The sequence below is a fragment of the Herpailurus yagouaroundi genome, unplaced genomic scaffold, assembly GCF_014898765.1.
Source record: "Herpailurus yagouaroundi ecotype Mexico unplaced genomic scaffold, PumYag 77, whole genome shotgun sequence".
In the NCBI taxonomy this organism is placed as follows: Eukaryota; Metazoa; Chordata; class Mammalia; order Carnivora; family Felidae; genus Herpailurus; species Herpailurus yagouaroundi.
In genome coordinates this window covers 15,477,609-15,500,882 of record NW_024412388.1, presented here as the reverse complement: position 1 = coordinate 15,500,882, position 23,274 = coordinate 15,477,609, and the positions used below count along the sequence as shown (strand labels likewise).

Below are 23,274 nucleotides of genomic sequence, written 5' to 3'. Positions count from 1 at the left end.
ATAAGTAAGTATTAAAAAAAAAATTAAAAAAGAAACTGAGTTCTTATGTTCTTTTTCAAGATTGATTTGTCTGTTTGGGCTTTCTTGAAATTCCGTATAAATTTTAAGATGGATTTTTCTATTTCTGTAAAAAAACATCGGGATTTTGGTAGGAATTACATTGGATCTGTAGATCACTTCAGCAGTAGGGACATCTTACAATATTGGGTCTTGTACTCTATGAATCGGAGATGTGTTTTCATTCATTTAGGTCTTTAATTTCTTTTAGTCATGTTTTATAGTTTTTACTGTAGAATTCTTTGACTTCTTTGGTTAATTCCTATGTATTTTATTTTTTCTGATGCTAATGTAGATGGAATCATTTTCTTCATTTCCTTTTCTGATAGTTCACTGTTCATGTATAGAAATTTACCTGATTTTGTGTGTGTTGACTTCATATCTTGCTGCTTCAATGAATTCGTTTATTGTTCTGCGAGTTTTTTGGTGGTATCCCTAGGGTTGTCTTACATATAAGATCGTATCATCTGAAACAGATAATTTTGCTTCTTTTTCAGTTTGTCTTTTATTTCTTTCTCTTGCCAGTTGCTCCAGCTAGGATTTCCATTACTGTGTTGAAAAGAAGTGGTGAATGCAAGCATCCTTGCTTTGTTTCTGATTTTAGAGGAAAAGCTTCAGTCTTTTGCCATTGAGCACAATATTTGGTGTGGGTTTTTTATATATAGCTTTTATTATGCTAAGATAGTTTCCTTCCTTTTTTAGTTTGTTGAGTCGTATTTGTCATGAAACGGTAAAGTTTGTCAAACGCTTTTTCTGCATTAGTTGAAATGATCAGGTGGGTTTTTTCCTTCATGTTGATGTGATGTATTACACAGATTGATTTTTTTGTTTATTTTGAGAGAGAGAGGGAGCATGTGCGTGCGCACATTGGGGGGTGGGGCAGAGAGAGAGGAGGAGAGAGAGAATCCCAAGTGGATTCCGCGCTGTCAGCACAGCGCCTGATTTGGAGCTTGAACCACGTACTGTGAGATCATGACCTGAGCTGAAGTTCACGCTTAGCCAACTGAGTCATCCAGGCTCCCTGAAGAGGGAATCATAACCAGGCCCCGTGCCCAGTGCATAGCCCAACAAGAGGCTCATCTCAGGACCACGAGATCATGACTTGAGCTGAAATCAAGAGTCGGATGCATAACCAACTGAGACACCCTGACGGCGCTAGGGTGTTTTTTGTTTGTTTGTTTGTTTTTGAGTATTTTTGCATTGATACCTGTAGGAGATATTGGTCTATAGTTTTCTTATAGTGTCTTTATCTGGCTTTGGTATCAATATCATGCTAACCTCATAGAATGAGTTAGGAAGTATTTCCTCCTCTTCACTTTTTTGGAAAAGTTTTAGAAGAAAGAGGTTAGAGTGGGAGAGAGCCAAAGCATAAGAGACTCTTAAAAACTGAGAACAAACTGAGGGTTGATGGGGGGTGGGAGGGAGGGGAAGATGGGTGATGGGTATTGAAGAGGGCATCTTTTGGAATGAGCACTGGGTGTTGTATGGAATCCAATTTGACAATAAATTTCATATATTGAAATAAAAAAGGAAAAGTTTTAGAAGAATTGGTATTAGTTCTTCTTTCCATGTGTGGTAGCATTTTCCAATAAAGCCATAAAGTCTAGGGCTTTTGGTTTTGTAATTGTTTTGAGTACTGATTCAGTTTCCTTACTAATTATTCATCTATTCAGATTTTCTGTTTCTTCATGATTTCATCCTGGTAGATTTTGTGTTTCTAGGAATTTGTCCATTTTACCTAGGTTATCCAATTTGTTGGTGTTTAGTTATTTTTTAAATTTTGGCCTTTGATTTAATGTTCAACTCAGAATTCTGTAATCACTTGGAAGTATTTAGGTCAGGGGTTCTCAACTGGAGATGCTTTTCCCTCCAGAGGACGTTTGGCAATATCTGGAGACAGTTTTGGTTGTCACAATTTGATGGGGGTGGGGAGGGAGAAGGGAATGAATGTTTGTGACAGTTGAAGGCTAGAGACCAAGGATGCAGTTAAACATCCCGAAGTGCAAAGACAGCCTCACAACAAAAACTACCCAGCCCAAAATGTTAATAATTGCACTGCTGAGCAACTCAGATTTCGATTCTCCCTAAATGTTAGTAACGTTATTAAAATTGTTAACAATCCAGCTGGTATTTGTTGAATAGGAGAAGAACATTGATATGAAAGTAAAAATTAATAAAAATTATAGTAAGTGCTTTGAAGGAGATATGGAGATATACATGATATAAAATGAAAGAGTAATTTATAATTAGGTATGAGCCTGAGAAGGTGGCATTTTAAGATATCTGAACCATGAGGAGAATTCAGTCCTTAATGGATAGGGAGGAAGTTTGTCAATCTCCCAAACAGATTTGCACAGTAAGGTTTGTAGAAGAGTAGAGCTCTCCTGGTAGTGGGAAGCTCAGTGCTCTGGAGACAGCACAAGATGGCAGGCTCAGAACTGGTGCCGTCTGTTAATAGCATGTCTGTTCAGGGGTAGCTGGGTGACTCAGTCGTTGAAGCCATGTTGTTAGACATTTTGGATCAGGTCACGATCTCGGGGTTTGTGAGATCGAGCCCCTTGTCGGGCTCTGTGTTGACAGTGAGGAGCCTGTTTGGGAGTCTCTCCCTCCCTCTGTCCCTTCCCTCCTTGTGTGCACACTTGCGTGTGCTTGCTCATTCTCTATCTCAAAAATAAATGAACAAACTTAAGAAAAAATATGCCCGTTCGGCACTTGAAACATGTCTAGTGTGACTGAGGAGCTGAATTTTCAATTTTATTTAATTTTTGTTAATTGAAATTTAAATAGATTGTGGTTATCATTGGAAACCAGCTTTAGAGGGTGACAGAGTCTAGATCATGCCAATTTTGTAAGGTTCTGAACAGGCATTTGTATTTTATTTGGCATGCTGGAGCCATTCATGTATGGATATGACATGTTAAGATTTAAATTATAAAAATACTTTGATACTTACTGTGTTAGTCGATGAGTTGGAATTCACGGTTTACATGGGCAGCAGAATGGATAGTGGTTAAAAGTGGCTAAATGGCTCCGGAATGATACCAGATGAATTCAGTTCCTGGTGCTTTTACATGAGCAGCTAGCTGTGTCTCATTGAGCAAGTTAAGTTGTTTGTACCTTAGTTTCCTTCCTCATTAGTAAAATGAAGATAATTACTACATTCATCTCAAAAGGTCATTATGTAAGTTGAGTAAGACAAATCCATTTAAAACTGGTAAAGCCTGGTATGTAAGCATCATTCAGATTCTTTGCAGCAACTACTGCCACCATCACCACTCGACTTTTACCACTGGTACAAGAACCAGCCAACTACTGACTACTCTTACGATGCCTTTGAAATGATACCTAAACAAGCTTAATGTTAGGATAGATGAAATGTTTGTGTTTTCCATTTTAATAATGCGGCTTTTAAGACTTCAGGATTTACTGCACAAGATAGTTTTTGGAATGTCTAAATTACAATAGGAAAGTAAGCTCTTTCCTTTAATAAACTAATAAAGGTACCTTATAGAAACCTAGCAAAATTAGGGGATAAAAGACGTAGTGTCATTACCCACGTGTTAAATAGTGTTGTTTTATATTTCTTCTTTTTAGTTGGTCACTGCCATATTGTTAGACATATTGTTTTATTTTTAGCAATTCCATGCAGAATTTTTGTTCACAATAATATAATTTTAACAATGTTGTCCAGAAGTTATTGTAATTAGAGATTATTATCCTATTTTTATAAATTATTAGGAAAAAAGTTACCGAAATTGGTACTATAGAAAGGTAGTCAGATGAGCTAAGGTTTGTGCCACTTTTATTTCCAAGTAATTTATTTTTTTATTGAAATGTAATTGACTTGTAACATTACAAATTTAAGGCATACAACCTTTTGATTTGATATACTTATATACTGCAATATGATTACCACAATTACCTTAGCTAACAACTCCATCATGTCACATAATTACCATTTCTTTTTTGTGGTGAAAACATTTAAATCTAGTTTTTAACAATTTTCCAGTGTATAATATAATATTGCTAAGTATAATCACAGTGCTGTGCATTAGATCCCCAGAATGTATTCATCCTTTAACTGCAAATTTGTACCCTTTGATCAACATTTCCCCAGTTCCTCAATCCCCAGCCCCTGGTAACTACCATTCTTTACTTTATTTCTATGAGTTTTGACTGTTTCATGTTCCACATAGAAGTACTATCATACAGTGTTTCTCTTTGTTTGACTTACCTCACCTAGCATAATGCCTTCACAGCCCATTCATATTGTTGCAATTGGCACATTTACTTCTTTTTTCTTATGGCTGAGTAATAGTGTGTGTGTGTGTGTGTGTGTGTGTGTGTGTGTGTGTGTGTACGTCACATCTTTATCCATTCATCTCTTGACGGGTTTTGAAGTTGTTTCTGTGATCTTGCCTATTGTGAATAGTGCTGCAGTAAACATGGAGTGCAGTTATCTTTCTGAGATCTTATTTTCATTTCTTTTGGATGTATACTCAGAAGTGGGATTGCTGGATCATAGAGTCAGCTGAGTGTAAGCCTTGTATCATTATTTTTTTTTTAAGTACTCTACACCCAGCGTGGGGCTTGAACTCAAAATCAAGAGACAGGTGCTCCAGTGACTGAGCCAACAAGCCCTGAACCTTATATTATTTTGAGAGATCACCTTGGACTGAATATTATAAAAATGTATAAGCTATCCAAGACTGAATATATTTCATCATTTCCTTATTCTTCTTGGGCTCACCTTTTACTAACATCTTCAGAAAGTTTTACTTTTATAAAAAAACCTCATTCTGGGGCGCCTGGGTGGCTCAGTCGGTTGAGCGTCCGACTTCAGCTCAGGTCATGTCTCAGTTCGTGAGTTCGAGCCCCGCATCGGGTTCTGTGCTGACAGCTCAGAGTCTGGAGCCCACTTCAGTTTTTGTGTCTCCCTTTCTCTCTGCCCCTCCCCTGTTTGTGCTCTGTCTCTCTCTCTCTCAAAAATAAATAAACATTAAAAAAAAAACCAAAAACCTCATTCTTACCTGTCACTAACATCACCCTCCTTTCTTTAAGTAAATCCCATAGTCAGTATCAGATACTGTACTTAGGAAAGGCTGATGCTCTTACTGCTATATTTTGTTGTTGTTAAAAATTATGCCTGTTGGGGTGCTTGGGTGGCTTAGTCGGTTATGTGGCCGGCTTCGGGTCAGGTCATGATCTCTTATGGTCCGTGGGTTTGAGCCCCGTGTCGGGCTCTGTGCTGACAGCTCAGACCCTGGAGCCTACTTCAGATTGTGTGTTTCCCTCTCCCTGCCCTTCCCCTGCTCGCTCGCTCTCTCTCTCTCTCTCTCTCTCTCTCAAAAATAAGCAGTCATTAAAAAAATGTACCTGCCAATTGGATTGAGTCTTTTTTTCTCTATTTCCTTTCTTTTCTAAATACAGAATAGGGTTGTTTATTTGTTGTAATATTTAAAACATGTTTGAAGTTTCTTTTCTGTAGAATTTTTTAAAAAGTTTGTTTAGTCTTGAGAGAGAGACAGAGACAGAGACAGAGTGCGAGGCGGGGAGGGGCAGAGAGAGAGGCAGACACAGAATCTGCAGCAGGCTCCAGGCTCTGAGCTGTCAGCACAGAGCCCAACATGGGGCTCAAATTCACAAACCGTGAGATCACAGCCTAAGCCGAAATCAGATGCTTAGCTGACTGAGCCATCCACGTGCCCCTACTGTAGCATTATAAATACAACTGAAAAAGCCTCTGGCCTCTGGGAGCTTGGTATTGGGGCTTAAATATTGGTAATGTGGCAGAGTTATACAGGATAATTGAGACAGATTTAAATTAGTAAATGTTTATTGAATGAAAACTGTGTTCAAGGTTTTGTGTCAGATAATAGGGGTAGACAGGGGCACCTGGGTGGCTCCCTCAGTTGAGCGTCCAACTCTTGATCTCACCTCAGGTCTTGATCTCACTGTTGTGAGTTCAGGCCCCACACTGGCTCCATGCTGGGCATGGAGCCTACTTTAAAAAAAAAAAAAAAGATAATACGGAAAATGATGGTGGATACTGTGATTCTTGTCTTTAAGGGTTCTCATTTTACCAGCATGATGTTAAAATGTTATTTTATGTACATATTGGAAAATGAGAAGGACCCATTAATGACCATATAAATTAGAACAAGTATATGTAAGTAAATAGCAAGTAACATTTATTGGTAGAGTTATCATGGCTTCTCATTAGGAAGAAGTACTTGGAAGAGTGGAGCATGACTGTAACTGTTCATCAGAGGAAGAAGATGGCTAGATGAATGGGCAGAAGGTTTGGACTGGGTCTTAGTGGAAGTGGGGATAAGTGAACATATTCCAGTTAAGTCCTTTAAAGTGGATGATGATAGTACTGCTCCATGATGTAATAAGTCATGAAATACATACAAAAATTCACCAAACCTGATCAGAGGAGTTGACCATGAGAAAACTGGTAGAATAGTTATAGAACATTTTCTTCATTATCACTTACTGATGATGTGACACTAAGCACTTACTATGCACCAGACACTATTCTGTGCATTGTACTTGTATCTTCATTTAATGCTTATAACAAAGGTATGAGGTAAGTATAATCATGTCCCTTTTATTAGTTGGGGAAGCAGGCACAGAGTTGAAGAGTCTTGCCCAAGTTTCTCTAGCTAGTGTATATAAAGGCAGGATTTCAATTCAGATGGATCTTTAGCATTTATTGAGCGATTACTGTGTCCCAGGCACTGCTAAGTGCTGTACATGCATTGCACTGTTTAATAATCCTGAGGACAACTTTTCATTTATAAATAAGGAAGTGGACTTAAAGATGTATAATTTGAATATAGGTCTATAGGTCTTCACAGTTCATGTGAAGTACTACATTTAGTGTGTGGGAAGCTGCCTTTTTGTTAACCTCTCACTGATGAGGTTAAAAGCAATAAATTCAATACTCAACTTTTTTTTAGGATCAGGACTTTTTTTTTCCTTTTTTTTTTTTTTAAGGTTTATTTATTTTTGAGAGAGAGAGAGAGACAGAGCGTGAGCAGGGGAGGGGCAGAGACAGAGGGAGACACAGAATCCAAAGAAGGCTCCAGGCTCTGAGCTGTCACCACAGAACCCGACGCGGGGCTTGAACTCACGAACCTTGAGATCACATCCTGAGCCGAAGTTGGATGCTTAACTGACTGAGCCACCCAGATACCCCAGGACTCTTGATCACATGATGAAAGCGATGGATCTACTTTTCAGAGCAGGGAAGTTAGAAACTATACATATGTTTATTGAAGTTTTATGAGAATGCAAGGACCCTCACTCATAAGATTGTGGGTATTATTTATACCCTGGTTTTTAAAAATTCTAGGTCTGTTTTTCTGCTTTTCTTGGTATCTGCTGAGTAATTACATTTATGAAAATTAGGATACCTTGTTAATGAGCAATTTTGCATTAAATATTAAATCACATACCTAATTAAAATATTACTTAATATTTATTTACTTGACTTTTCTCCTTCAAAAGGATTCACCTTAAAGATACAAAAAAAGTTGTTTTGTTGTTAAATGTCACCTATAAATTGCTTTTGAATTTCTCAGATAAGAAAATAGAAGAAACAATAATCAAGACCTTTAATGTTAGAGAACTCCAAAAATGTGTTTCATTAAACTCTTGGATATTGCCTTCAGGGCCATTCACAAAGCATCGTATGTACTATTAAAAATAAAAGAACTGATAGGGACCAGTTTAAAATAAAATGAGTCATATGAAATTGGACTTGTGTGGTAAACGGAGTTGTAATTATTTCAAGGAAAAAGAAAATATTATTTCAAACATAGATTTACTTACCCCTGTGAAATTGGTGGCATGAATAGCAAGGTCATTTTTTACTGTAAGGTTGGATAGACATGGACATGTTTAATTTCCACTTAATTCAGTTCCCTTTTTATCTTTTATCTTTTTTTAAAATTTTCTGTATTTTAATGTTTGTTTATTTATTTTTGAGAGAGAGAGAGAGGGAGCGGGAGAGAGGCAGAGAAGTGAGAGAGGCAGAATTCCAGGCAGGCTCTGTGCTTCTAGCCCAGAATCCAATGTGGGGCTCAAATTCAGAACCAACTGTGAATTCATGACCTGAGTCAAAACCGAATCAGATACTTAACTGACTGAGCCACCTGGGTGGCACGCCCCCTCCTTTTTAAAAAAAAGAAAAAAAAATTTTTTACATTTATTTGTTTGAGAGAGTGGGGGAGGGGCAGAGAGAGAGAGAATAGGACACAGAATCTAAAGCAGGCTCCAGGCTCCGAGCTGTTGTCATAGAGCCTGACGTGGGGCTTGAACTCATGAGCGGTGAGATCATGACCTGAGCCGAAGTCAGATGCCCAACTGACTGAGCCACCCAGGTGCCCCAAGAGTTAATTAGTTTTTATATGTGAAGATAGTTTTACTAAATGGTTGGATTATCTTTTAGTAGAACAGATATTCTTTACCACTTTGTAATTTTTCCCAAGACAGCTATCTCTAATTGATTAAGGTTTTACTGGTGAGTTGAGAAAGGACCTTGGAATCTTTTTTTTTTTTTTTCCTTTTAATTCCACTACAGTTCACTTACAGTCTTATATTAGTTTCAGGTGTACATTATAGCGATTCAGCAATTCTCGACTCTGCTACAGTCTTCCCTTCCAAAAGCAGAACTTTGAAATCTTATGGCAGTTGTCCAGGCTGTGATTAACAATGAAAGAAATTAAAATCTATTTGTTATCTTAACCTGATTCCTTTGTTCTGTAAGGCCGCCCTGGCCACCTGAGTTGTTCCTGGCCTTTATGAGTTGATACTCTAAATCAGGTTTACTGTCAAAGAGCCAAATTTAGGTAGTGTGAAATTTGGTGGAATTAATAATATAGAATTTATACTCAGTGGTCTGAGCGGCCACTTGTTTTCAAGCACTGTCATAAGTGCTTGTTACATTCTGTCCTTTTCCATATGTACTCCAAGGAGACAAACAGGCCATGAGAATCACAGTGATGATTGACTGCTCTGAGTGGCAACGGGTAGAGAGGATAACGTGAACCTTGTCTTCCTCATTGGCTTAAGTAGGATTTTATAGGTCAATGTGGTAACCTGTCAAGTTTTAAAAAACACAGTTGTTCACTATAAAATTGTGTATCTGCTAGAAATAAGTGAAACTCAGAAGAATCTAAGAGGGGAAAAAAATGACCTATATTCTTGCTATGAAAGGGTCTTGCACTCATTTTGACATGTGTCTTGTAGTTTTGTTGTGCACTTTAAAAAAAGAATACTTTTGGGGGCACCTGGGTGACTCAGTCAGTTGAGCATCCGGGTTTAGTTTAGGTCATGATCTCACAGTTCGTGAGTTCTAGCTTCAGCTCAGAGCCTGGAGCCCGCTTTGGATTCTGTGTCTCCTTCTCTCTCTGCTCCTCCCCTGCTCTCTCTCTCTCTCTGTCTCTGTCTCTGTCTCTCTCTGTCTCTCAAAAATAAACATTAAAAAATTTTTAAAAACAAAACAAAATATCTTAGAAAGGAAAGGTTTTCTAAGGAAAACCTTAGAAAGATTTTCACAGTCTGGCTCTAAAATCAGGCTGCGGTTGTACCAACCCCTTTTCTTTCTACTTAACCTCTCTCTCCTCCATAAACCCTTCCCAAAGAGAACCCTTGCCTGTTTGTGGGACATGTTTTACCTTCTTACCTCTGTACCCATTAATTTTCTTTTCAATATACTGTCTTTAATTCTTGGTCTGAACTGAAGCTTTTTAGTTCACAGGGTGCCACTCAGATGTCACCAAACCTTTCCAGAGTTTCAGCCCTGGTTACTTCTGGTTTTCAGTAATACTTTAAATATACATCAAATAGCATTTATCACATTCGTTTATTTACCCGTGACTTCTTTCTGTTTGAGCTACTTTAGAATAAGGGTTATTTTATCTTTCTTTGTATCTTAATACAGTGGCTAATACAACTTTGAAAGTTAGTGTTGACTGTATTACAAAGGAGGTAAAATTAGGAATCATATCAAATTGGTTTGTATTACAATTACTGTGTGGTATGTCTCCTGTCCTTTATATTCTGTTCTAACACCAGCAGACCCAATATTTTTGAAAAAAATTGTTTTATGTCTATTATACCTCAATTAAAAAATACTGAGCCAACCTCAAAAAAAATCTGTTGCTGTTTTCTCTTTCCTGCGATACTAGATCCTTACTGATCCTAGGACAGCTGAAATGTGTCAGTCACCTTTTTTGCCTTTGAGGTTCTGATTTTTTTTAATTTTAGTTTATTACTGATTTATTCTATGAGAAGCTTGGTTTTTCTTTTAAAATTATAAGCAGATAAATAAACCATGTTGATTCCATGGGGAAAGTGACCACTTCTTGTGTATGTACTAATTAACACTACCAGATTGGTCCAGAAATAAATTTTTGCTTTGGTTTTTGCCTCCCCAGGTTATAAATTTCAAATTTTTTCATCTTTTCATTTGCTAGTTTTATACTTAGCTTAGAGACTGTCTGGAACTTTGATGATGAACCTACCTCTAAATTTATCCTCCTTAGCCCTGACTCCTCTCTGGAGCTTAGATTCATATACTCAACTGAGTATGAATCCCTTACAATGGGATGTCTAATAGGCATCTGAAACTTACTTTTTTCTGCACTGTTCTCCCTCTAATCCTTTCTGTCTCACAGTAATGCCTCCACCCACCTACTGTTTTAAGTCTATGGTAGAACTGCCTATGACAACATATGTCTGCTTCAATATTTAAGTATAACTTGAATCATAAAATTGGCTTCTTTTAAAATGTCAGAAATACTTGAATATCTGAAATTTCGTATGGTTCAACCTCTGGGTGTAGCTGAGAAGACGGTCATTTACTTTTTCTTCCTTGCCCGCCTGCCTTCCTGCCTTCCTTTTTTAACGTTTATTTATATTTATTTTGAGAGAGACAGAGTGCGAGTGGGGGAGGGACAGACCAGCACAGAGCTCGATGTAGGGCCCGAACCCACAAAACTGCAAGATCATGACCCAAGCCGAAACCAATAGTTGGAGTCTCAACCATCTGATCCACCCAGGTGCCCCTACACTCTCTTTTCTTTTTCTTTTTTCTTTTCTTTTCTTTCTTTTTTTAATTTTTAAAATGTTTATTCATTTGTGAGAGAGAGACAGATTGCAAGTTGGGGAGGAGCAGAGAGAGAGGGAGACACAAAATCTGAAGCAGACTCCAGGCTCTGAGCTGTCAGTACAGAGCTCTGCCTTGGGCTCAAACACATGAACCCTGAGATCATGACCTGAGCCCAAGTCGGACGCTTAACTGACTTGAGCCTCCCAGGCACCCCAGCTCTCTTTCTTTCTTAATGGTGGGTGGGCATTGGTGGTGATAATGTCAGAGAGAAGTTGAAAAGTGTCATGATACTAAATACGGTTTTCCAGTATCTACTGTAGTGCTTCTTTTAAGTTGAGTAGGCCAGCTTTTATTTCCCAGTATCCATAATAAATAAATACTTGGAGATAGTGGGAAATAAATGATTTGAAGGAAATACTAGGATGATATGAAAAAGTAGGGGGGAAAACTACTTACCCATTCAGTTGCTAGAAGATCATGTTATTGAAAGTAGCCAATTAAGGAAAGCTTTGGAATCTTTCCAGTCTACCCCTTATTGAACTTGGTCATTTCCATGTGGGCGTTACAGCTGTTGGAATGATTTTAGAGGACTTCAGTGAATAAACTTTATCTTAGTATAAAAAAGTTAGGATTGCTTCTCAGACATAAACTGTGTGCTCTTTTTCTTTAGATGAATTGTTGTTGAAAACATTAACATGACTTGATAGGATTCTTGGAGTTTTCCTTTCTAACCCTTTTAATAAAGATTTAATTACTATGTGGTTTTTAAGCAGTGTGTTTTATTGCTTATATTATATATTAGGCATTTATATGTATGCAGTAAATAAAAAACACAGTGTCTTATATATGTGTGTATGACATTTAACAATATATCTGTATGCAGTCAATGCCTGTCTAGAATCCAGTCACAAGTCTCTCTGTGTGAGTGCTTCCTTAAAATAGAAAGTTTATATTTGGTGATGATCATGAGGGTACCCCTAGAGCCAGAGTCACACACTGTTTGCCTCTGTACTTAATGTGTAGATGTGCTTCATTTGGTTTGTATAATGTTTCGGAAATCAGGAAAATTTCATGTAAAACTCCTTATCTTTGGTTTGTCTTGTAAACATGGGAGATAGAACACTACTTATCTGGAATTCCTGAATGGCTGCACTTTGGCTACAGCTGAATGTCTGTGTGGCTGTTACCCTTTGAAGGGTGGGTTTTCTCTCTAGTTCTCCATAGTCTCTATTCCCTATTGCTTGCTTATACCTTGCCCCACGCACCCCCCACCCCCTATGTATTTCCTGCATGGTATTTCCACTCCTCTGGGGACATAAAAGAATGATCATGTTTAGGAAATGTTAACTGTTTTCTGTATTCTAAACAAAAAAAAAATTCTTTTTAATGTGTATTTATCTTTGAGAGAGCTGTCAGCACAGAGCCCGATATGGGGCTTGAACTCCCGAACTGTGAGATCATGACCTGACCTGAAGTCAGATGCTTAAATGACTGAGCCAGCCAGGCACCCCTAATTGTTTCTATATTTTAATTATTATTTGAGAATTGTAGATTATGTTTGATAGCTCTTAATTGGCCAGAATATTTTATCACGTCAGGTGATTTAGCACTAAATAAGCTTCATAAACTTACTGACTTAATCTTAGTTTGCATGATCGTTATCGTTTACCTATAACTTTTCAAAAGATCCTTTGATTCATATTGTTCAGCATACTCGATATATCCTTTTTTATAGGAAACTTTTTTAAGGTAGAAATCTTGAATGGAAATTCACTAGCGAGCTGAAGGTTTCACTGGGTCATAGTTCTAGAGTTTTCCTGTGTTGTGCCAATATTATTTTTTTCCATATACTTTCTACTCTGTAACAGCCACATAAGTAATGCTAACTTAACTAATATATTACTCCAGTCCTTGAGTAGTTTGCTTGTTTTTTGTCTCTAATCTTCTTTTAGAGAATGGTAGGGGATTAAAATTTACATGTGTAAAAGTGCAGAAAACTAAAAACTAAAATCATTTTACAGCAGAAATTGTGTATCACCTCCCAAGTAAAGGAAATAGTATGTAGCCCTTCCTGTTCACAACTCCCTGTCTTCCCAAAGTAATGTATCTGCCTTTAAAATTTCCCTGCTTTTATTGACAGTTTTGCCATCCATTTATGCATTTCTAAACTAATTTAGTCAAGTGTTTTCTGTTTTGAAACTCTTTGGGAATCATTTTGTGAATGTTCTTCTGTGTTAATGAGAATCATCCAGATTGTAGTGAGTTGCTTTAGTTTTTCATTGAATTCTACATAGGGAAATACTGCCTTATTGATTTCATTCTTCTGTTAATCCACAGTGTGTTATTTACCAGTTTGGGTTACTAACAGCAGTACGACCATGAACAGTTTTGTACGTGTACCTTGTCACACGTTGTCCTTTGTCTCATAGAGGTATAGGTAGGAATGGGGGAGTCGCGGCACAGGGTGTGCCTGTTTTCATGGTTACTGTAGCCTGTCCCAAAGTGGTTGTACAAATGTACATTTTCACCAGCAAATGGGTGAGAAATTGAGGACCTCCACATTATTGCCAATGCAAAAATACTGTATCTGTAAAAAAAAAAAAAAAATACAAAAGCTTATTGAGCTTATTGTTACCTTTTAATGGTTATTTTTGAGAGAGAGAGCACAAGCAGGGGAGGAGGAGAGAGAAAGGGAGACACAGAATTCAAAACAGGCTCCAGGCTCTGAGCTGTCAGCACAGAGCCTGACGCGGGGCTTGAACTCACAAACTGAGAGATCATGACCTGAGCCGAAGCCAGACGCTCAACTGACTGAGCCACCCAGATGCCCCCTTGTTTTAATACCTTTTAAACTTCAATACACACACTGCACTTGAAGAAATTCTTGATTAATTTTGCTTAGGATTAATACTATGTGAAAGACAATCATTTTAGCTTTGGGATTGGTTAAGTATTTGTCATAATCAGCTATTTTATACCTGTCTTTCCTGCATCCATAATTGAGATGGTAGTAATATGTTTGAAATAATGGGGAAACTTTTGTTTTTCATTCTATAAAAACTTCCCTTTACCTTTGAAGGACATGGAGTTTAACAATAAGGTCTGAAATGGGATAATTTAGCCAGAGAGAAGAAACTTTAGCCAGAGATTAGAAGGTTCAATAATCCTTAATTTAGGAATATTTTGAAAGAAGTATTCAAAGTTTTATGTAACTTTAGTTTTTAACCCCAACAACCTCATTAGTCTTGTGCCATTTCCTTGGGTTGGGGTTGTGTTAATTGCTTACATCTTGAATAACTTTATTTATTTATTTATTTATTTTGATAGAGAGCACACATGTGCGCATGAGCAGGAGAGGAGCAGAGACAGGGAGAGAATGAGAATCCCAAGCGGGCTCTGGCTGTCAGCACAGAGCCCAAAGTGGGGCTAGATCTCATGAACCATCAGATCATGGCCTGAACCCAAACCAGGTGTTAGACACTTAACCAACTGAGCCATGCACGTGCCCTATCTGGTATAATTTTTCATTGAAGCTGGTATACCTTCTTCCTTGCAAAGATATTAAACTCTAATATGGTAAAAGCAAACATAGTGTGTAATGCAGTATGACACTTGTGATAGTCTTTTTCCGTTGAATAGAGTTGTAATTGCAAGGTTTCTCTCAGAGGCAAACTATCGAAGGAGTCCACAGCATTAGTTTAAATTTTTTCTGGTGGGGAGTTGGGGGTGATTTGTTATCCTCCAAAATTCAGTCAGTTGTCCTTTTTACTTCCTTATTTGTAGATAATGCTTGCCTATGTGAACATTTTTATTTCCTTTAGAGGTTCTTCAGAGGGGGCCCTTCTGCAGACCACAGACCCTGGAGGGTTTTAGGCTGGGACCTGAGATGGCTTCTGTGCTCTCTGAACACACTGGCAGCCTGGTCACCCTGCCCTGCTTGTTCCTGTCCTCCCCTCCCCAGGTCTCTGGGACCTCCTCTCTGGTCCTTCACTCCTACCCATGGGCTGAGACATGCCAGTGCTGTGAACCAGCCACTACCCCTCTCCTATTACTTTTATACAGATTTATTTTCTTTGGCTTGCTTTTATTAGTAGAAACATCCAATTTTGGGAGGGAGTGCCAAAATACAGTACTGAAGGATTCCTGCAGTTTGGCTTAGCTGTTTAAGAATGGCAGAGGATATACACCTTAGGGATATTTGCCTATGAAGGTTGTTTTTCATTGGTGCTTGCTTTATAAGGAAAAAATTTTTTTTTTCAACGTTTATTTATTTTTGGGACAGAGAGAGACAGAGCATGAACGGGGGAGGGACAGAGAGAGAGGGAGACACAGAATCGGAAACAGGCTCCAGGCTCTGAGCCATCAGCCCAGAGCCTGACGCGGGGCTCGAACTCACGGACCGCGAGATGGTGACCTGGCTGAAGTCGGACGCTTAACCGACTGCGCCACCCAGGCGCCCCAGGAAAATTTTTTTTAATTTTATTTTTAATTTTTTAAAATTTACATCCCAGTTAGTTAGCATATAGTGCAACAATGATTTCTTAATGCCCATTTCTTATCCATCCCCCCCCTCACCCCTCCAGTAACCCTCAGTTTGTTCTCCATATTTATGAGTCTCTTCTGTTTTGTTCCCCTCCTTGTTTTTATATTCTTTTTGTTTCCCTTCCCTTGTGTTCATCTGTTTTGTCTTTTAAAGTCTTCACATAAGTGAAGTCATATGATTTTTGTCTTTCTCTGACTAATTTCACTTAGCATAGTACCCTCCAGCTCCATCCACGTAGTTGCAAATGGCAAGATGTCATTCTTTTTGACTGCCGAATAACATATGTAGACACACACCACATCTTTATCCATTCATCCATCGATGGACATTTGGGCTCCTTCCATACTTTGGCTGTTGTCGATAGCGCTGCTATAAACATGGGGGTGCATGTGTCCCTTCGAAACAGCACACCTGTATCCCATGGATAAATGCCTAGTAGTGCAATTGCTGGGTCGTAGGGTAGTTCTATTTTTAGTTTTTTGAGGAACCTCCATACTGTTTTCCAGAGTGGCTGTACCAGCTTGCATTCCCATTTAAGGAAATTTTTAATGTAGTAATAGCATAATACTTATGGCTTTGGCAAAATGCATTTTCTTCTTCTCTCAAACATTTGTATTTTATTGGCTGATACAGTACTCTTAAAAAAGCACACTCAAGAGTTTTCAGGGAAAAACGAACCATATGAACACTAACCTTTATCTGAAATCATTGATGTGTTTTTTTCCCCATGTTTGTTAGTATATAGAAGAATTTCTTTACAGTTCCGAATAGTGTATGTTTTTCTTTTTTATTCCTGAGTATTTAACATATCAATTTCTATTGATAACAGCCCAAATTTATATATTTTTTATGTCCTTTGTTTACTTATCTTACTTTATTTTCCCATTATTTGCTGTTTCTGCCTTTTTTGCTCTTTGTAGTGCTCTTGGATATCTTTGTAAAAAAATTTTTTTTAATGTTTATTTTTGAGAGAGAGAGTGAACACGAGCAGGGGAGGAGGAGAGAGAGAATCCCAAGTAGTCCCTGCACTGACAATGCAGAGCCTGATGTGGGGTTTGAACCCACATACCGTGAGATCATGACCTAAGCCAAAATCAAGAGTTGGATGCTTACCCTACTGAGCCACCCAGGTGCCCCTGAATATATCTTTACGTTCCTAATTTTTGAAGTGAGATTTTTTTTCTTTAGAATATGTGTCCCAAACTGGAATCATTTTTTGGGCATGGTTTTAAGGCAGTTGTGACTCATTGTTCTGTAGTTTTGGAGACAAGGTAAACTCCTTCACAGTACCTATGTCCTGTTGCCTTCTGATAGTGGGGTAAAGCTTTTTTGGTTTTTTGTTTTTTGTTTTTTGTAAATTTTACTTTCTTTATTACTTTTTTTAAAGTTCATTTATTTATTCATTTTTTTAAATTTTTTTTTTCAACGTTTATTTTTGGGACAGAGAGAGACAGAGCATGAACGGGGGAGGGGCAGAGAGAGAGGGAGACACAGAATCAGAAACAGGCTCCAGTCTCCGAGCCATCAGCCCAGAGCCTGACGCGGGGCTCGAACTCACGGACCGCAAGATCGTGACCTGGCTGAAGTCGGACGCTTAACCGACTGCGCCACCCAGGCGCCCCTAAGTTCATTTATTTTTGAGCAACAGACAGAACACGAGTGGGGGTGAGGCAGTTAGAGGAAGAGACAGTATCCGAAGCAGACTGTAAGCTTTAAGCTTTTAGCACAGTGCCCGACATGGGGCTCGAACTCATGAACCGTGAGATCATGACCTGAACTGAAGTTGGATGCTTAATGAACTGAACCACCCAGGTGCCCCTGTAAATTTTACTTTTGTTATGATATACATGAAGTAATATTTTAAAATATTTACTTATTTTTATTTATTTATTTTTAAATAACCACCCAGGGTGGGTTTTTTAATGTTTATTTACATATTTTTCAGAGAGAGCGTGAGTGTGCACGTGCCCGCATGCGCTGGTGTGAGAAGGAATGTTACAATTTGAATGTTACAATTTCTTTGAATTATGGATGCAGGCTATCTATCATTAGTTTTTATTTTTTAATATATTATAAAGAACATATATTACTATATCGCAAACTTATCTTTATATTTTCATATATATATTTCAATATAATTGGTTTTATCATAATCCTATATATTTTATGCATTTAAAGATATGATTCCAGTGTGCCTGGGTGGCTCAGTTAGTTAAGTGTTCGACTCTTGATTCTGGGTCAGGTTATGATCTCACTGTTTTGTGAGTTTGAGCCTTGCATTGGACTCTATGCATTGACTTGGGGAGAACCTGCTTGGGATTCTCTGTCTCCCTCTCTCTCTGCCCACGGGTCCCCCCTCCCCCCCCCGGCTCAAAATAAATTAATTTTTTAAAAATTAAAAAAAATATATGATTCTAGGGGCACTTGGGTGGCTCAGTCAGATAAGTGTCCGTCTCTTGATTTTGGTTCAGGTCATGAACCCATGGTTTGTTAGATCAAGCCCTGCATTAGGCTCTGCAGTGACAGCATGAAACCTGCTTGGAATTCTCTCTCTCCCTCTCCCTCTCTACCTTCCCCCACTTGCATGCACTCCCTCTCTCTCTCTCAAAATAATTGAATAAATATTTTAAAAATATGATTCTAGGAGAGGTCTGTAGTTTCTACTAGATTGTAAAAGCTTTCATGCCCCTCCCCTCCCATTTGAGGCCTTCACCTTAAGGAGAATGGATTCTTTCATATTTGATGAGTATAAAATTTGCCCCATTCATGGAGGTTTGCCAAACTTTCAGTCGGAGGTAGTCTGGGTTAGATTGTGGTTGAGAGTAGCTGGCTGGGATTCATTGCTGGACATTGGAAAGGGGCCTGGGTAATATAGTTTTATATCCATCATCATTGGCTAATGGGCAGTTTATTACCAGGAAAAAGTGGAAGGATGTAGTTTTTGTTTACATAGAAACATATGCTAATTATTTTTCTGTACAAGTTCATGATTATTGAACTATATTAGAAAATGAAAATGAGAAAAAAATATACTTGTAACGCTTTCTGTTCAGATCTTGGTGTAAGTCATTTTACATCTTTTTAATAGGACATATACCTGCGAGTATGTGTAAATGCATGGGTATTTCATGTATACGCATATATGTAGACATAGATTGTAGGCTTAGATATACATATAGAAATATGCAAACATGTAACTTTACATGTTTATTTAGGTGTACTGTTTTAAAATGAGATGGGTTGTCTGAGTGGCTTACTTGGTTAAACATCCTACCCTTGGTTTTAGCTCAGGTCACCATCTCATTGTTTCATGAGTTCAAGGCTCACATTGGGCTTCTCACTGACAGTATGGAGCCTGCTTGGTATTCTCTGTCTTCTTCTCCCTCTGCCCCTCCCCCACTCACTCTGTCTGTGATTCTCTCAAAATAAATGAATAAACCTTAATACGAAAACCAAAATCCAAAAATAAAAAAAAAAAAAGATGAGAGTATACTCTATAAATAATTTGCCCCATTTTTGGTTCAGATTTGAGGTATAATTTACATAATGTAAAATTCACCTTATAGTGTGCAGTTTTGTGAGTTTTGACGAACACAGAGAGACATGTAATCCCCACTACAGTCAAGATACAGAACAGTTATTTCACTCCAGAAATCTCCTGTGTCCGTTCTGTAGTCATCCCCTTCCCCTTGCAATCATTTTTCTTTTTTTGTTTCTTTTACAAAATGTCCTAGAAGTGGCATTATATTAAAACTAAACAATATTTAGTTTCAAATGTACCTTCTTGCATTTAGCATAATTTTGCCTTTAAGGTTTGGTTTTAGATTGTGCTTCAAGAATCTTTTGTCAAACTGATGGTAATAGTCATGTTTCCCCACCCCCCCAAGCATTTTATTGCTTCATTTTGAAATTTTAAGCCTTCAGTCAGTCTGGCACTTATTTTAGTATAAATTATGAGACAGATAGTTCAGTTTTAAAAATTAACCAGTTCAGCTGTATTTATTGAGTTACTAATATAAAGCTCTTACTAAATATTGATTTCCTCACAGGTAACACAAGTAGCAAGACAACCGGGACCCCCGACCCCATCCCCTTATTCAGCACATGAAATAAACAAGGGGCACCCAAATCTTGCGGCAACGCCCCCGGGACATGCATCGTCCCCTGGACTCTCTCAAGTAAGATAAACTTCTTTATTTTTAAGGAAATTTCCATATAAAAGTAGTGTTTCTGTTTTTTTAAGGCAAACTTCTGAGCAGTAACATACAATATTACTTGAAGAGTAATTTGTTTTAATATTTTTAGATATACCTCTCATTATTGTGGCTACTGACAATTTTAATACAGTTTCATTACGGAGTCATTCAAAAGGAACTGTCAGTGATATTTAGTTTTCCTTTGTGTTGCTCAAGAAATTAGAGTATGATTCTAAAGTCCATTAAAAACCACACAAAGCACTTTTTTGCTTTTCAGTGTGCAATCTAGTCTTCCTTCTTCTCCTTTTGATGGAGTGGTGATGGTTATTTTCTACTTAAAAAAAAATGTTGGGTGTTTTTACCTCTTGAGTAATTGTGGTGGGCTTCTTTGTTGGTTTTTGAGTTCATAAATAGGTTATTGGACTGTCTTAGGCTTAAAATTAGGTTGAACTATTAAATAGTGAACTCCATAGTGTATTTCCAATTAGCAGGTGCGGGGACATTGAAACACTGTTGTAAAAAGTCACTGGATCACCCGCATTTTAAGCCATTTTTCAAGATATTGATTAGCTTGTCCAGTCCACCATTACATGCTTGTTTTGGGCTCCTTATGGTGAAGAGCATGCTAGAATTATGACGTGTCTTCGTGGAATGTGGAGAGGGTCATGCCATTTGACCCATGCCATTTCAGACTGTCAGTGTTTATACATAACTGCCCCCCCCTTTTTTTTTTTTTTCAACGTTTATTTATTTTTGGGACAGAGAGAGACAGAGCATGAACGGGGGAGGAGCAGAGAGAGAGGGAGACACAGAATCGGAAACAGGCTCCAGGCTCTGAGCCATCAGCCCAGAGCCTGATGCGGGGCTCGAACTCACGGACCGCGAGATTGTGACCTGGCTGAAGTCGGACGCTTAACCGACTGCGCCACCCAGGCGCCCCCTTTTTTTTTTTAATTTTTTTTTTAACATTTATTTTTGAGACAGAGAGAGACAGAGCATGAATGGGGGAGGGGCAGAGAGAGAGGGAGACACAGAATCAGAAGCAGGCTCCAGGCTCTGAGCCATCAGCCCAGAGCCCGACGCGGGGCTCGAACGCACAGACCGTGAGATCCTGACCTGAGCTTGAAGTCAGACGCTTAACCGACTGAGCCACCCGGGCACCCCATAACTGCCCCTTTTAAAAATGAAAGCTTACAACATTATTTTCAGTTGTCACTTCCATATTTTAGGCCTTTAAAAAATTGTTTTTAGTTCATTTATTTTGAGAGAGAGAGCAGGAATGAGCATGAATGGGGAGGGGCAGAGAGAGAAAGAGACAGAATCTTAAGCACGCTCTGCCCTGACAATACAGAACTCATACTCACAGACTGTGAGATCATGACCAGAGCTGAAACTAAGTGTCACATGCTTAACTGACTGAGCCACCCAGGCACCCCTACTTTAGGCCTTTTACACCCTATAGAATAAGAGAGATAAGGTATTACTTATTAAAAATAATGTTAAACGCTGGTGATTATTAGGGGCTAATTAATGTTCATTTAAAGACTCTAGAACAGGGGCACCTGGGTGGCTCAGTTAGCTAAGCATTCGACTTTGGCTCAGGTCACGATCTAGTGGTTTGTGGGTTCAAGCCCCTCATCAGGCTCTCTGCCTGACAGCTCAAAGCCTGCAGTCTGCTTCAGATTGTGTGTCTCCCTCTCTCCCTGCCCCTCCCCCACTCACACTTTCTCTCTGTCTCTCTCTCTCTTAAAAATAAATAAACATAAAAAAAATTTTTTAAAGACTGCAGAACATTTGGAGAAGGAATGTATAACTTGCCAAACCATGATTGATATTTTAAGAAATATATACATTAATTTGGACTTAGTACTACGCTTAAACTAAGTTTGCATCATTCCTATTTAATTTTTAGTTTTAAAGCTAAAATTTGTCAAAATGAACTCTTAATTGTTTAAAATTAGGTTCTTATGTTGGTTTTCATGGCACTGATGAGAACACTCCCACTCTTAATATGGTATTTTAGTTGGAGTCTAATCAGGAGGGAAAAAACCATTTGGTAATTTGAATGGGGAAGGTTTCATATAAAAGGTTATTCACGGGATACCTGTCTGGCTCAGTAAATAGAGCATGTGACTCTTGTTTGATTTTGAGGTTGTGGGTTCAAGCCCCATGTTGGGTGTAGAGATTACCTAATAAAAGAGAATTCAGTATAATGAATTGGAATGATGAGCGATTGGCTTATTAAAGAAAGAGAACTCTAGAAAATACACAAGTAGCAAATACAAGAAGCAGATGCTTCTCCTGGGTCTGAGACAGAATACAAATGGAAGAACCTCCTTCTCCAGGGCTGATAATGGAGAGTGCATGGCTGTGGCTTACCTAATAGAGAAATCAGTGTAGTATTATACCAGTGGAATATGCTAAAAATCCTACCTGTGGAACTTGCTGGAAATTGACCCCATGGGCTGTTGGGGAATGCTGGATCCTCTAGTGCCAATCTCTTATAGCAAAGAAGTGCTGCCGTGTGCAGTGGCTAGAGGCTTCTTGTTATACCGTCTCTGTTTATCCTAGATACTTCAGGTAACCATGGTTATGCTGGATCATAGGTCCCATGTGGTAGAGCAACTGGCATCACAACCTAAACTTGCTGCAGAGTCTTTTGTTTGGTTCTTCACTCAAAATTGGGAATCCTCTAGGGGACTTTTTAGGAAGGTCAAAGTGTAGCACGTTCATACGTAGTGTATGTTGTTTTTAAAATTCATAAAAGGCCAGCCAAGTCTTGTGTTTGTTTTTGGTTTTTTTCCCCTTGGTAGTGTTAAGGTAAGAGACTTCTCCCCCATCTTGGGTTGAGGTCCAGACCTTGTTGAATAGGGCATGATGTGACTCACTGAATGTTAGAGAAGTTGTTGTGGTGCCACATCGGTGGAATTTACTAGAAATCTACCCTCTGCAGTTTGCCACAATTCTTCCTTCTAGAGTACTCAGGGAAAGCTCTTCACAGGTAGGTTTCTTAGAGGAGGTATTTTGCTACGAAACTGCCTAAAAATAACAGAGGCAACTGTTGACCACTGGGTACTGCTGGCCGCTGCTCATTGCTGTAGAAACCTGGCATTGAAGATGCTGGGCACTCTAGGGCAACTCATCACTGGAGAAGTCAAGTGATTTGCAAGCCAGATAGGAACCAGGAATCAAAACTCTTTCCTTCTGCAGTATTTCTATAGGTCCCTCTATTGACAAAGCTTAACACTGTGTCAGCTGGAAGGGGAAAATATTTTAAAATTTTACAAATACATATTAAGGAACCCAGATCCATGTTGACTATATAGGCAAACAAGGTAAGTTTTGAGCCTCAGAGG

The 23,274-nt window shown here is 38.5% G+C and overlaps 1 protein-coding gene across 18 annotated transcripts in view; it reads left to right on the top strand.

Annotated features, from left to right (window-relative positions):
• EIF4G3 (eukaryotic translation initiation factor 4 gamma 3) overlaps nucleotides 1-23,274 on the top strand; it is a 286,899-nt gene that overhangs the window by 62,643 nt on the left and 200,982 nt on the right. For 17 of the 18 annotated variants that reach the window (XM_040463813.1, XM_040463823.1, XM_040463808.1 and 14 more), the window contains one exon: nucleotides 19,772-19,900. The exons of the other annotated variant lie outside the window; for it this stretch is intronic. The gene's annotated coding sequence lies outside the window, so the exon portion shown is untranslated. Of the gene's footprint in view, nucleotides 1-19,771; nucleotides 19,901-23,274 lie in introns of those variants that run through there. 18 annotated transcript variants of the gene reach the window in all.